Source organism: Sus scrofa, chromosome 7 (assembly GCF_054392235.1).
Source record: "Sus scrofa isolate SSC_HxYL_T2T_F1_AM1 chromosome 7, Sscrofa_HxYL_maternal_Yorkshire_Landrace_v2.0, whole genome shotgun sequence".
Classification (NCBI taxonomy): Eukaryota; Metazoa; Chordata; class Mammalia; order Artiodactyla; family Suidae; genus Sus; species Sus scrofa.
The window spans coordinates 67,417,824-67,431,981 of NC_139389.1; the positions used below are offsets into that span (position 1 = coordinate 67,417,824).

At 42.2% G+C, this 14,158-nt stretch overlaps 1 protein-coding gene across 4 annotated transcripts in view; it reads left to right on the forward strand.

Annotated features, from left to right (window-relative positions):
- Nucleotides 1–397: 397 nt before the first annotated feature.
- Nucleotides 398–14,158, forward strand: part of EDC3 (enhancer of mRNA decapping 3) — a 65,862-nt gene continuing 52,101 nt past the window's right edge. For 3 of the 4 annotated variants that reach the window (XM_021099053.2, XM_001927872.5, XM_084968802.1), the window contains exon 1: nt 398–543. The gene's annotated coding sequence lies outside the window, so the exon portion shown is untranslated. The remainder of the gene's footprint in view (nt 544–14,158) is intronic. The other variant, XM_013978071.3, reaches the window with a different exon arrangement.

The window sequence follows — 14,158 nt, forward strand, 5'->3', positions numbered from 1 at the left end:
TCCGATTGGACCCCTAGCCTAGGAACTTCCATAGGCAGAAGGTGTGGCAGTAAAACACATACACAACACGCTAAGCAAGATGGACTTCCCATAGGGGCGCAGCGGGTTAAGGATCCATTGCAGCAGCTGTGGCTAGGTCACAGCTGTGGCTGGTATTGATCCCTGGCCTGGGAACTTTCATATGCCCCGAGTGCGGGAGACCCTCTACTCGAAAACAGAATCCACTTGACAGAAGTGGGGCACGCAAAATGGGCTCGCAGGAACGATTCCGGAAAGCCTCAGAGCTGCCGGAGGCCAGGTTCTCTCAAACTCTCAAATTTCCCGGGAGCCCCGCCCCTCAACAGCCAGCTCTTCGGTATCCGAGGCGTCGCGCCGGAAGTGACCTAAGGACGATGGTGAGACGCTGGGCGCTTCCGGCGGCGGAGGCGGCCGCGGCCCGGGCTGTGTAGGTGGGTGGAGGAGCCTATCCGTCTCAGGTCTTCGAGTGCTTCGGAGCCGGCTCCGTGTGGTGTGCGGAGGAGGCGTAGGCCCGGCGGCGTGGAGGTGGGAGCGAAGGGGAGGCGGGTGGCTCTTGGGCGCTCGTGGGAGGAGGCTTCCGGGGTTGCCAGGAGGGTTTGCTTTTAGGTTTCGTGGTTCTAGGCCTTGGACCTTTATAGAGGCGAGCACGAGCTGGGGGCCCATTACTAAGGCTTGCTTTGGGGATGTGGTTTGAGGTGAGAGTCGGAGGGGAGCGGGATTCAGAATAGTCGAGGAATTGTGGGAGGTGTGAGCCATTAGTGGCCTATGCTCTTAGTTTAGTCTTGTTGATGGCTGCTGCAGCCCGTCCACTTAGTGCTCCGTGCCTCAGTTTTCTTTTGCACAGTGGGGTCGGGTGGCAGGGAAGAGCGCGAGTGCCACATAGCTGGAAGACAGAAGTGAACTGGGGTCTGAGAGAGAAGGGTGGCTGAGAAAGTAATGATAGTTGGCTCAGGGCACAGCTTCTGCTGAATCCTAGGGACTTTCCCTTGTTTTTTTTTTTTTTTTTTTTTTTATTGCTGTTGCTATAAGTTTGAATTTGTGCTCTTTGTGTGATATTGGTTGATTTGGTCAGCAATTGACTTGTTGAATGGTTCATTTGGCGTGTGGGAGGCGTGGTCCTCACTTGCTTGGCCAGGTGGTTGTCAATAAATCTAGTTCCAGAGCTAGGAGCCCTAACAGTCCTCTCTTGTGGTTACAGATGAAGAACTCGAGGCCTTGAGTGGTTTTTGTTCTCTTTCCTAGCCACAGACTAAATTCAGTTGTCTGTGGTCTGTCAAATACAGGTCTTAATCTCATCAAAACAAATGTCTCTGACAGGTTACTATTTCAGCTGGAAACCTCAGGTGGATTCTAGTCTTTATTATGAATGGAAGATTAAGTATATTGAGCACAAAATTGATACTTTTTTGTTTTCTCTGTGTGAAGTGGATATGGTTACAAATACAAAGAACATAACTTTTTGACTGCTGAGAATTTTTGAGTGGAGCTTTCCTGAGGCTGTAGGGCTATGGGACTAGCATAGTGTCTCTCAAACTTTTTTCACCTGTGATCCACAGTTAATGTATTTTACATAGTGACTCTCTGTGATCCCCTCATGCATAGAGTGTGTACACACAAACAAAAGTTTACTCTTTCTACATATGATGCCCTCTGACATTTTCTATTTCATTAAAATAAAAAAAAGTTGATTGTAGCCACTAAATTGACTCTGACAGCTAATGAATCTGCCTGCTAAAGACCTGTAGTTTGAAACACATTGGGCTAGAAAATGTTTAAGATCTTTGTGATTCCTGAGATTCTCTAATGCAAGGTGAAAAAGTGTATCATTTTTCTGTTCTTAACCACAGGATCAGGGTTGCTAGAATTCTTCAGCCAGAACAACAGGACAGAACATCCATATTTGGTGTCCCAAAGGAGCACAGTATCCATAGTGATAGTGTGTCAGAATTTTGGCAAGGCATTTAAGTCTTTTACAATGACCTGGTGGGTGAGATGGGGTATTTGCCAGATTGTGATAAATAGATGAAGTCATGTCTCTAAGCATCTGTGTCTGGAGGGATTTGATTTACACAACTTACAGCTGGGATTTTGGTGATTGGCATTGAGGCTCTTTCACTCTCTTTATACACAGTGTGTATTTGAAGCCTTATCTGGAGGGTGTGCTTATCAAATTTGTTGCCTTTTTGACGTGAAGAGAGAAAGTATTAGCTGGTTAATCTCAAGATTTGCCCAGTGTAGTTTAATGAAATGGGAGGGTCATCATAAATTTAAGTAGATAAATATTTAATTTTAAATAATTTATGTTGTAATTTCTCACAGGTAGTAAATATTGGCTTTTTAAAAATAGAATTTCCCACCTATAATAGACATTTGGTGTTTTAAAAATATGCAAATAGGAGTTCCCGTCATGGCGCAGTGGTTAACGAATCTGACTAGGAGCCATGAGGTTGCGGGTTTGATCCCTGGCCTTGCTCAGTGGGTTAAGGATCCGGCGTTACCATGAGCTGTGGTGTGGGTCACAGACGCGGCTCGGATCCCACGTTGCTATGGCTCTGGCGTAGGCCAGAGGCTACGGGTCTGATTAGACCCCTAGCCTGGGAACCTCCATATGCCGTGGGAGCGGCCCTAGAAAAGGCAAAAAAGGACAAAAAAAAATGCAAATAACCTTTTTTATATTAAAAAACTCATGGAGTTCCCGTCGTGGCGCAGTGGTTAACGAATCCAACTAGGAACCATGAGGTTGCGGGTTCGGTCCCTGCCCTTGCTCAGTGGGTTAAGGATACGGAGTTGCTCTGAGCTGTGGTGTAGGTTGCAAATGGGGCTTGGATCCCGTGTTGCTGTGGCTCTGGCGTAGGCCGGCAGCTACAGCTCCGATTAGACCCCTAGCCTGGGAACCTCCATATGCCGTGGAAGCAGCCCAAGAAATGGCAAAAAGACAAAAAAAAATAAAAATAAAAATAAAATAAAAAACTCTTAAGGTAGGGATATGTATGAATGGTGTATTATATATAATACTTGATTTTCAGATGTTAAGCCAATCTGTGTTCCTAGAATGAATCCCATTGAGTCATGATGTAGAATACTTTGTATGTATATGTTGCCAAATTCAGTTTGCTCATCTTTTGATAAGAATTTTTTACCCACATTCATGAGGGATATTGGTCTAATATTTCCTTATGTTGTCTCTGGCTCACCTTAGTATCAGAGTAAAAGTACCCTCATACAATGAGTTGGGAAATGTTCCTCTTCTGTTTTCTGAAAGAGTTTGTGTAGAATTGTTATTTCTTTCTTTCTCTGTTTGATAGAGATTATCAGTGGTAAAGTCCTCTGGGGGAAGATTTTAAATTACTAATTCACTTTCTTTACTTGGAATAGGTCTATCTGATTTTCTATCACTTTTTTTTTCCTACCTGCTGATATTTATTTATTTATTTTTTATTTTATTTTATTTTATTTTTATTTTCCCACTGTACAGCAAGGGGGTCAGGTTATCCTTACATGTATACATTACAATTATATTTTTCCCCCACCCTTTCTTCTGTTGCAACATGAGTATCTAGACAAAGTTCTCAATGCTATTCAGCAGGATCTCCTTGTAAATCTATTCTAAATTGTGTCTGATAAGCCCAAGCTCCCGATCCCTCCCACTCCCTCCCCCTCCCATCAGGCAGCCACAAGTCTCTTCTCTATCACTTCTTGAGGCAGTTTTGATGGGCAGTTATGATAATTGTATCCTTCTGTCCTGGGAATTTGTCCACTTCATATTTTTTCCTTTTTTAATTTAATTTAATTTTTTGCTTTTTTAGGGTCACACCCATGGCATATGGAGGATCCCAGGCTAGGGGGCAAATTGGAGTTGTAGACCCTGGCCTACACCACAGCCAGAGTAAGGCCAGATCCAAGCCTCATCTGCAATCTACACCACAGCTCACAGCAATGCTGGATCCTTAACCCATTGAGCAAGGCCGGGGATTGAACCTGCATCCTTATGGATCCTAGTCAGATTCGTTTCCACTGTGCCACAACGGGAACTTGTGGCCACACCTAGGGATATGGAAGGGCCATATCCCACACCTGTGGGATATGGAAGTTCCCAGGGTAAAGGTTGAATTGGAGCTGCAGCTGCCGGCCTCTGCCACAGCAATGCCAGATCCAAGCGGTGTCTGCTACTTGTGCCACAGCTCCCAGCAATGCTGGATCCTTAACTCACTGAGCGAGGTCAGGAAATAAACCCACGTCCTCATGGATGCTAGTCAGTTTCATTACCGCTGTACCACAGTGGAAACTCCATTCCCACAGAATTTTATCCTAAAACAGATGTCAGCAGGGGAGTTCCCATTGTGGCTCAGCAAGTAAGGTACATGACTAATATCCATGAGGATGTGGGTTTGATCCCTGGCCTAGCTTAGTGGGCTAGAAAACTGGTGTTGCCAAAAGCTTTGGTGTAGGTTGCAGATGGGGCTTGGTTCTGGCGTGGCTGTGGTGTAGGCTGGCAGCTGCAGCTCCAGTTCGACCCCTAACCTGGGGACTTCCATATGCCACAGGGGTGGCCTGAAAAAAGAAAAAGAAAAAAAAGTCAGCAAACTTTTTCTGTAAATGGCCTGGCCATATCGTCTCTGTCAAAACTACTCATTTCACTGTAGAGCAGAATAGCCACAGACAACAAGCAAGCAGCTGCATGTGGCTGTTCCAATACAGCTTTACTGGTGGTGGGCCAGATTTGTTACATGGGCCATAGTTTTCTGACCCTTGTTTGAAAGTAACAGATTTTGAGGGAGTTCCCATTGTGGCTCAGTATAAATGAGGATGCAGGTTCAAGCTCCGGCCTCACTCAGTGGCTTAAAGAAGCCAGCATTGCCATGAGCTGTGGTGTAGGTTGCAGACACATCTTGGATCTGGTGTTGCTGTGGCATAGGTTGGCAGCTGCAGCTCCAGTTCGACCCCTAGCCTGGGAACTTATATATGTCGCACTTGGGGGCCCTAAAAAAAATGATAACAAATTTTGTGGTTCTCATTGTGGCTCAGCAAGTCAAGGAGCTGACAGTGTCTCTATTCAGTGGGTTAAGGATCTGGTGTTGCTGTAAGCTGCAGTGTAGGTCGCAGATGTGACTCAAATCTTATGTTGCCATGACTGTGGCACAGGCCCCGGCTGCAGCTCTGGTTCGACCCCTAGCCGGGGAACTTTCACATGCCGCAGGTGTGGCCGTAAACGGAAAAAAAAGTAGCAAATTTTATGGTTGAAAATCTTTTATTAATAATCCAGTTGTCCAGGCAGATCAAGTTTATGAAAGAATAGCTTGGAAATTGATTCTCTCGCTTGTGTATCTTTGTGTATCCCAAAGGATATATGTACTGCAATTTGAAGATTGAGACTTCGTTTCCAAGATGTTGCAGAAGTAATTTAGGCATTTTTGTGGTTTTGTTCAGGTGATGAGGAAGGTGGCCCTCATAGTAGAGCCATAACTCAAATCTCCTATCTGGCCAAGTATTCCTTCTGCAAAAAGGAGACTTTCAAAATAAAATTTGCCCTATGGTAGAAACTATATAGATTATCTCTTTTAATCTTCACCATGGTTCTATGAGGTGATAGTATAGTTAGTATACAGTTGATTGGAACAATTCGGGGTTAGGGCCACCAACTCTGCAAAAATCTGCATGTAACCTATAGTCAGCCCTCCGTATACATGGTTCTGTATCTGCAGTTTTGCATCTCAGATGCAACCAACTGCCCGTTTTATACTGCTTTAGTATTTAGTGAAGAAAATTGGCACGTAAGTGGACCTGTGTCATTCAAGCCCATGTTGTTCAAGGGTCAACTATAATTCCCATTTGTAGTTTATACAATTGACGCTCAGATTAGGATAATTTGCTCATAATGCTGGCCTGTGATGTCTGCCTTCAAAAAGTCCCTGCCCTTTTCACTATGCTGCCTTTTGTGGAAGCTAAGGACTAGATGTTTCCTTTTAAGACCTTTGCCATTCCCAACCTTTTGATTCTACAAACACCTTTCTGCATAGATGTGTGGGAAAATACCTACTTTTTCAGAAATCCATAACTGACAACTCACTCATCCATAGCTGTTGATTTAATTGTCCTTAGCAGACCAAGGGATTGCTCCTTGGATCTGAATGCTGTGAGTTCTGTCTGATGTGGTAGATGAGATGGAAGTTTGTAGGTCTGTGATTGCCAAGTTGTTTTTGAATCATTTCGGCAACTGCCTCAGTTGCATAACTTCGTTATCTAAAGGCTTTCTTACAAGGGAATTCCCATTGTGGCTCAGTGGTAAAGAACCTGACTGGTATCCATGTGGACTTGGGTTTGATCCCTTGCCTTGCTCAGTGGGTTAAGGATCCAGCATTGCCATGAGCTATGGTGTAGGTTACAGATGTAGCTTGACTATGGCGTGGCTGTGGTGTAGGCTGGCAGCTACAGCTCCATTTGACCCCTAGCCTAGGAACTTCCATATGCCATGGGCGCAGCTCTAAAAGATTAAAAAAAAAAAAATGCTTCTTACAAGAGAAATGATTCAGTAAAGTTTCATACCTAGTGGGGAATTCAGTAGTCTGGAAATCCTGATGGCATTTGAGCAGAATTGTCCCATATCTACTCCTATGTAATATGCCCAACATAAATGGGTACATTTGTCCACCACAAAGACGTATGCAAAACTATTTAATTCTTTATTCACAAAACCCCCAAACTGGAAATAATGCAACTATCTGTCAGCAGTAGAATGGATAGGCGTTCCCATTGTGGCTCAGCAGTAATGACTAGTATACATGAGGATTTGGGTTTGACCTCTGGCTTTGCTCAGTGGGTTAAGGATCTGGCATTGCTATGGCTGTGGTGTAGGCTGGCACCTGCAGCTCTGATATTCTACTCCTGGCCTGGGAACTTCCATATGTCATGGGTATGGCTCTAACTTAAAAAACGGGGGGTGGGCAGTAAGAATGGATAAATACATTGAGGCATAGTTATATAACAGAATACTGCATAGCCTTGAGAAAGAATGAACTATTGCTGCATGCAACAGGAATGAATCTTACAGATGTAATATTAGGGAGAGAAGCCAAACACTCACAAGAGAACCTTTATGATTCCATTTATAGGAAGTTCAGAAACAGGCTAATGAATCTTGTCGTGATATTAGAATAATGGCTACCTTTGTGGGAACACATGGAACCTTCTGGGGTGTTTAAAATACTGTGTTTTGATTTGGGTGGTGGTTATTTGGGTAAAATAATATGTAAGAACTCATTGGGTTATAAACTTAAACTCTGTAGATGTACTATCTATGTTGTACCCTGATAGAAAAGTGGAAGATAAAAGGCATCAAAGATGGGTCTGCTTGTAGCTGCTAGATCTTCTGTTCCAGTGGTAGCTCTTTTTTTTTTTTTTTGACATGAGGTGTTAGTAATTGACGAAGCCCCCTCCCTGAATGGTTCATCTGATTAGAAACCCAGGTGTTGGCACTCAATTTGTTTTAGATTTACTGTTTTCAGTTAATAAAGGACTTTTCTTGAAGATTCTTAAAATTTAAAGTTCCCATCTTGGCACAGCGGAAATGAATCCGACTAGGAACCATGAGGTTGGGGGTTCGATACCTGTCCTCACTCAATGGGTTAAGGATCCAGCATTGCTGTGAGCTGTGGTGTAGGTCGCAGACGAGGCTCAGATCTGGTGTTGCTGTGACTGAGGTGTAGGCTGGCAGCAATAGCTCCAATTCCTAGCCTGGGAACTTCCATATGCCGTGGGTGCAGCCCTAAAAGGACAAAAAAGATTTTAAAAAATCTTAAAATTCCATGATATAAACTTTAATGTATAACTTTAAAGATGGATGTGAGTCTGTTTCTGTTTTGTAGATGGGTTCATTTGTGTCAGAGTTTAGATTCCACATATAAGTGATATCACAGGGTATTTGTCTTTCTCCTTCTGACTTCTCTTCATATGAGAGAGACCAGGGATCAAACCCGCATCCTCACGGATGCTAGTCAGGTTTGTTAACCACTGAGCCACTGCAGGAACTGCTGATAACTGTAGCTTTTTAATATTGTCTGAAGTCTATGAGAGTTATGCCTCCTGCTTGCTTTTTTCTCCTCAAGATTGCTTTGGAAATTCTGGATCTTTTATGGTTCCATATAAATTTTTGGATTGTTTGTTCTAGTTCTGTGAAAAATATGGGTAATTTGATATGGATTGCATTGAATCTGTAAATTGCTTTGGGTTGTATGGCCATTTTAATGATATTAATTCTTTGAATCTAGGAGCATGGAATATCTTTCCATTTCTTTGAATTCTGTTTAACTTCCTTGATTAGTGTTTTATAGTACTCAGCGTATAAGTCTTGTACCTCCTTGGTCAGGTTTATCCCTAGGTATTTAATTTTTGGAGTGCGATTTTAAAAGATATTGCATTTTTATATTCCTTTTATAATATTTTATTGTTAGTATACGGAAATGCAACTGATTTCTGAATGTTGGTCTTGTATCCTGCTACTTTGCTGAATTCGTTGATCAGTTTGAGTAGTTTTTATGTGGAGTCCTTAGGGTATTCTATATATAGTATGTTATCTGCATAGAATGACAGTTTTACCTCTTCCCTTCCAATTTGGTTACCTTTTATTTCTTGTGTTTGATTGTATTCAAAGTTGTAGCCCCAACAATGTTGAATAAAAGTGGTGAGAGTGGGCTTCCTTGTCTTGTTCCAAATTTTATCGGGAAGACTTTTAGCATTTCTCTTGAGTACATTAGCTGTGGGTTTATCATAACTGGCTCTTATTATGTTAAGATATGTTCCCTCTATACCCACTTTAGTAAGAGTTTCTTTACTTTTTTTTTTTTTTTTTTTTTTTTTTTGTCTTTTAGCTTTTTCTAGGGCCGCTCCCACGGCATATGGAGGTTCCCAGGCTAGGGGTCTAATCGGAGCTGTTGCTGCCAGCCTACACCAGAGCCACAGCAACTCGGGATCCCAGCCACGTCTGCAACCTACACCACAGCTCATGGCAACGCCAGATCCTTAAACCACTGAGCAAGGCCAGGGACCGAACACGCAGCCTCACGGTTCCTAGTCGGATTCGTTAACCACTGAGCCACGACGGGAACTCCAAGAGTTTCTTTTATGAATGGATGTTGGATCTTGTCAGATACTTTTTCTGCATCTATTAAGATGATCGTATGGTTTTTGACTTTTGTTAATGTGGTGTATGACATTGACTGATTTGTGTATGTTGAACCATCCTTATGAACTTGGGATGAATCCCACTTGGTCATGGTGTATGATCTTTTTATATGTTGTTGGATTTGGTTGGCTAAAATTTTGTTGAGAATTTTTGTGTCTGTATTCATCAAAGTTATTGGCCTATAATTTTTTTTTTTTTAAAGAGCCACACCCACAGCATATGGAGGTTCCCAAGCTAGGGGTAGAATCAGAGCTGTAGCTTCCGGCCTACATCACAGCTACAGCAACGCTAGACCCATGCTGCATCTGCAGTCTACACCATAGCTCACGGCAGTGCTGGATCCTTGACCCACTGAGCGAAGCCAGGGATTGAACCTGCAAGCTCATGGTTCGGATTCATTTCTGTTGAGCCGCAACGGGAACTCCTAATTTTGTTTTTTGGTAGTATCTTTGTCTGGTTTTGATAATAGGGTGATGGTGGCTTTATAGAATGTCTTTGGGATTATTCCTTCTTCAGTCTTTTGGAAAAGTTTAAGAAGGATAGGTATAAATTCTTCTTTCATGTTTGGTACAATTTGCCTGTGAAGCCACCTGGTCCTGGACTTTTGTTTGTAGGGAGTGTTTTTATTACACAGTCAATTTCATTTCTAGTGATTGGTTTGTTCAGTTGATCGGTTTCTTCTTCTTCTTTTTTTTTTTTGTCTTTTTTGTTGTTGTTGTTGTTGTTATTGTTGCTATTTCTTGGGCCGCTCCCGCGGCATATGGAGGTTCCCAGGCTAGGGGTTGAATCGGAGCTGTAGCCACCGGCCTATGCCAGAGCCACAGCAACGTGGGATCCGAGCCGCATCTGCAGCCTACACCACAGCTCATGGCAACGCCGGATCGTTAACCCACTGAGCAAGGCCAGGGATTGAACCCTCAACCTCATGGTTCCTAGTCGGATTCGTTAACCACTGCCCCACGACGGGAACTCCTGATCTGTTTCTTCTTGATTCAGTTGTGGTGAGCTCTGTGTCTCTAGAAGGCTGTCCATTTCTTTTAGGTTGTCAAACTTATTGGCATATAATTGTTCATAGTTCATAGTTTTTTTTTGTATTTCTGCAGTATCCGTTGAGATTTCTTCTTTTTCATTTCTTATTTTGTTTATTTGAATTCTTTCCTCTCCTTTTGGTTAAGTCTGGCCAGAGGTTTGTCAATTTTGTTTACCCTTTCAAAGAACCAGCTCTTGGTTTTATTGTCCTTTGGTTTCTTATTTCACTTGGCATAATGTCTTCAAAGTTCACCTGCATTGTAACATACATCAGAATTTCTTTTTTTCTTTTTTTGGTCTTTTTGGGGCCACACCCATGGCACATGGAAATTCCCAGACTAGGGGTCGAATCGGAGCTACAGCTGACAGCCTCTGCCACAGCCACAACAATGCAGGGTCTGAGCCATGTCTGCAGATCCTTAACCCACTGAGAGAGGCCACAGATTGGACCCGTGTCCTCATGGATACTAACTAGTTACATTCATTAACTGATGAGCCATGACAAGAAGTAACAGAATTTCTTTTTTTTTTTTTTACATTGACATGTTGTTGATTTACTGTGTTGGTTTACTGTGTTAGTTTCTGGGTACAGCAGAATGATTCAGTTATACATATATATGTATTTCTTTTTCATATTCTTTTCCATTATGGTCTATTATAGGGTATTAATTATAGTTCTCTGTGCTGTATGGTAGAATCTTGTTTATCTGTTTTATACATAGTAGCTTGTATCTGCTAATCCCAAAGTCATAATTTATCTTTCTCCACCTCATTTCCCCTTTGGTGACCATAAATTTTTCTGTGTCTGTGAGTATGTTTCTGTTTTGTAAATAAGTTCATTTGTGTCATTTTTAAAGATTCCATGTATAAATGATATCATATGGTATTTGTCTTGCTCAGTCTGACTTTACCTACTTTGATAATTTCAAGGTCCATCCAAGTTGCTGCAAATGGCATTATTTCATTGTTTTTTTATGGCTAATATTCCATTGCGTATATGTACCTCATCTTCTTCATCTCTTCATCTGTTGATGTACTTTTAGGTTACTTCCATACCTTGATTATTGTAAATAGATACTGGGGTACATGTATCTTTTCAAATTAGAGTTTTCTTGGATGCACAGGAGTGGGGTTGCTGGATCTTATGGTAACTCTATTTTTAGGGTTTTTTTTTTTTTTGGTCACTTTGTCTCTTTAGGGCCACACCTGTGGCATATGGAGGTTCCAGGCTAGGGGTCTAATCAGAGCTGTAGCTGCTGGCCTATGCCACAGCCACACCAGATCCGAGCCATGTCTGTGAATTACACCTCAGCTCATGGCAATGCTGGATCCTTGACCTGCTGAATGGGGCCAGGGTTCGAACTCACAACCTCATGGTTCCTAGTCACATTCGTTTCCACTGCACTACGTAGTAACTCCTATTTTTATGTTTTTTTGTTTGTTTGTTTGTTTTTGTCTTTTTTGCTGTTTCTTGGGCCACTCCCGCGGCATATGGAGGTTCCCAGGCTAGGGGTCCAATCGGAGCTGTAGCCACCGGCCTACGCCAGAGCCACAGCAACACGGGATCCGAGCCGTGTCTGCAACCTACACCACAGCTCACGGCAACGCCGAATTGTTAACCCGCTGAGCAAGGCCAGGGACTGAACCCACAACCTCATGGTTCCTAGTCGGATTCGTTAACCACTGCGCCACGACGGGAACTCCCTATTCTTAGTTTTTTAAGGCACCTCCCTACTGTTTTCCATGGTGCCTCACCAATTTACATTCCTACAAACAGTGTAGGAGGGTTCCCTTTTCTCCACACGCTCTCCAACATTTATTATTTGTAGACTTTTTAATGATGGCCATTCTGACCAGTGTGAGGTGATGCCTCATTGTAGTTTTGATTTCCATTTCTCTAATAATTAGCAATGCTGAGCATCTTTTCATGTGCCTCTTGGCCATCTGTGTGTCTTCTTTGGGAAGTGTCTATTTAGGTCTTCTGCCCCCCCCCCGCCCCCACTTTTTAGGGCCAAACCTGTGACATATGGAGATTCCCAGGCTGGGGTCAAATCAGACCTATAGCTGCTGGCCTACAACACAGCCACAGCAACACAGTATCTGAGCCTCCTTGTCTGTGACCTATACCGCAGTTCACTGCAATGCGGGATCATTAACCCACTGAGCAAGGCCAGGGATGGAACCCGAAACCTCGGATTCGTTTGTGTTGCACCACAATGGAAACTCCTTCTGCCCATTTTTTTATTAGATTCTTTTTTTGTTATTGAGTTGTATGAGCTGTTTGTATACTTTGGCAATTAGGCCCTTGTTGGTTATATCGTTTGCAAATATTTTCTCCCAGTCCATAGGTTATCTTTTCATTTTGTTTATGGTTTCTTTTGCTTTACAAGGACTTCACTTGTAGCTGACAGCATAACTACTTGGGGAAGCTTCTACACTGACTCTGGTTCCATCTCTGGCCTCTTCTGTACAAAAGCTTTTACGTTTGATTAGGTCCATTTGTTTATTTTTACTTTTATTTTGATTGCCTTGGGAGACTGACCTAAGAAAACATTGGTACAATTTGTGTTACAGAATGTGTTGCCTGTGTTCTCTTTTAGTAGTTTTATGGTGTTATATTTAAATCTTTAAGCCATTTTGAATTTTTTTTGTATGTAGTCTTTTTAGGGGTGTACCTATGACATATGAAAGTTCCCAGGCTAGGGGTCTGATTGGAGCTGCAGCTGCCAGTGTATGCCACAGCCACAGCAACCCCAGATCCTTAACCCATTGATTGAGGCCAGGGATCTACTGCATCCTCATGGATACTAGTCAGGTTTGTTACTGTTGAGCCATAGCGGGAACTCCCATTCGGAGTATTTTTGTATTTTTGTGTTTGGTGTTGAGGGTATGTTCTAACTTCATTGATTTGCATGTGGCTGTCCAGCTTTCCCAATACCAGTTACTGAAGAGATTGTCTTTTCTCCAACATATATTCTTTTTTTTTTTTGCTTTTTAGGGCCGCACCCACAGCATATGGAAGTTCCCAAGCTAGGGTCTAATTGGAGCTACAGCTGCTGGCCTGTGGCACAGCCACAGCAACGGAAGATCCAAGCCGAGTCTGTGATTTACACCACAGCTCATGGCAACTCCAGATCCTTAACCCACTGAGTGAGGCCAGGGATCGAACCTGCATCCTTATGGATGCTAGTCAGATTAATTTCCACTGAGCCACGACAGAAACTCCTACTTTGTCTAAGATAAATTGACCTTAGGCTTGTGGATTTATTTCTGGGCTGTCTATTTTGTTCCATTGATCTGTATATGTCTGTTTTTGTGCCAGTATCACACTGTTTTTATTACTGTAGCTTTGTAGTATTGTTTGAAATCTGGGAAGGTTATGTCATCAGCTTTAGAACTTCCTTTCTTTTAAAGACTGAATGATATTTTATATATATATATATATAATATTTTATAGTGTATTTTGTTTATTCCCTCATCCATCATGGACATTTGGGTAGTTTCATTGTGTTTTGGTTTTCATTTCCCTAATAATTAATGATGATGAACAGCTTTTCATGTGTTTATTGGCTATTCATACAATTTCTTTTGCCTGATTTAAAAAGATGTGGTGTTTCCTTTTTATTCCTGATTTGTAAGCCTTCCTTATATATTCTGGATACAAGTCCTTTATTATATATATATCTATTGTGAATATTTTCTCCTTGCTTGTGACTTACCTTTCCTTTTTTCTTATTTTGGGGGTGATTATAATAGAAGAGGTCAGAAACATCTTTTTGCCATTCAAAATCTGGATGTTTTCTTGAAATGCTTATCTGTCTGGGATTTTTCACTGGAGTGATTTTGAGATGGGCTAGATTGTATGGAATACCTTCCTAAATATTTTAGTACAGTACCATTATTTTAAATGTATGACTATCTGAACCCATCCAG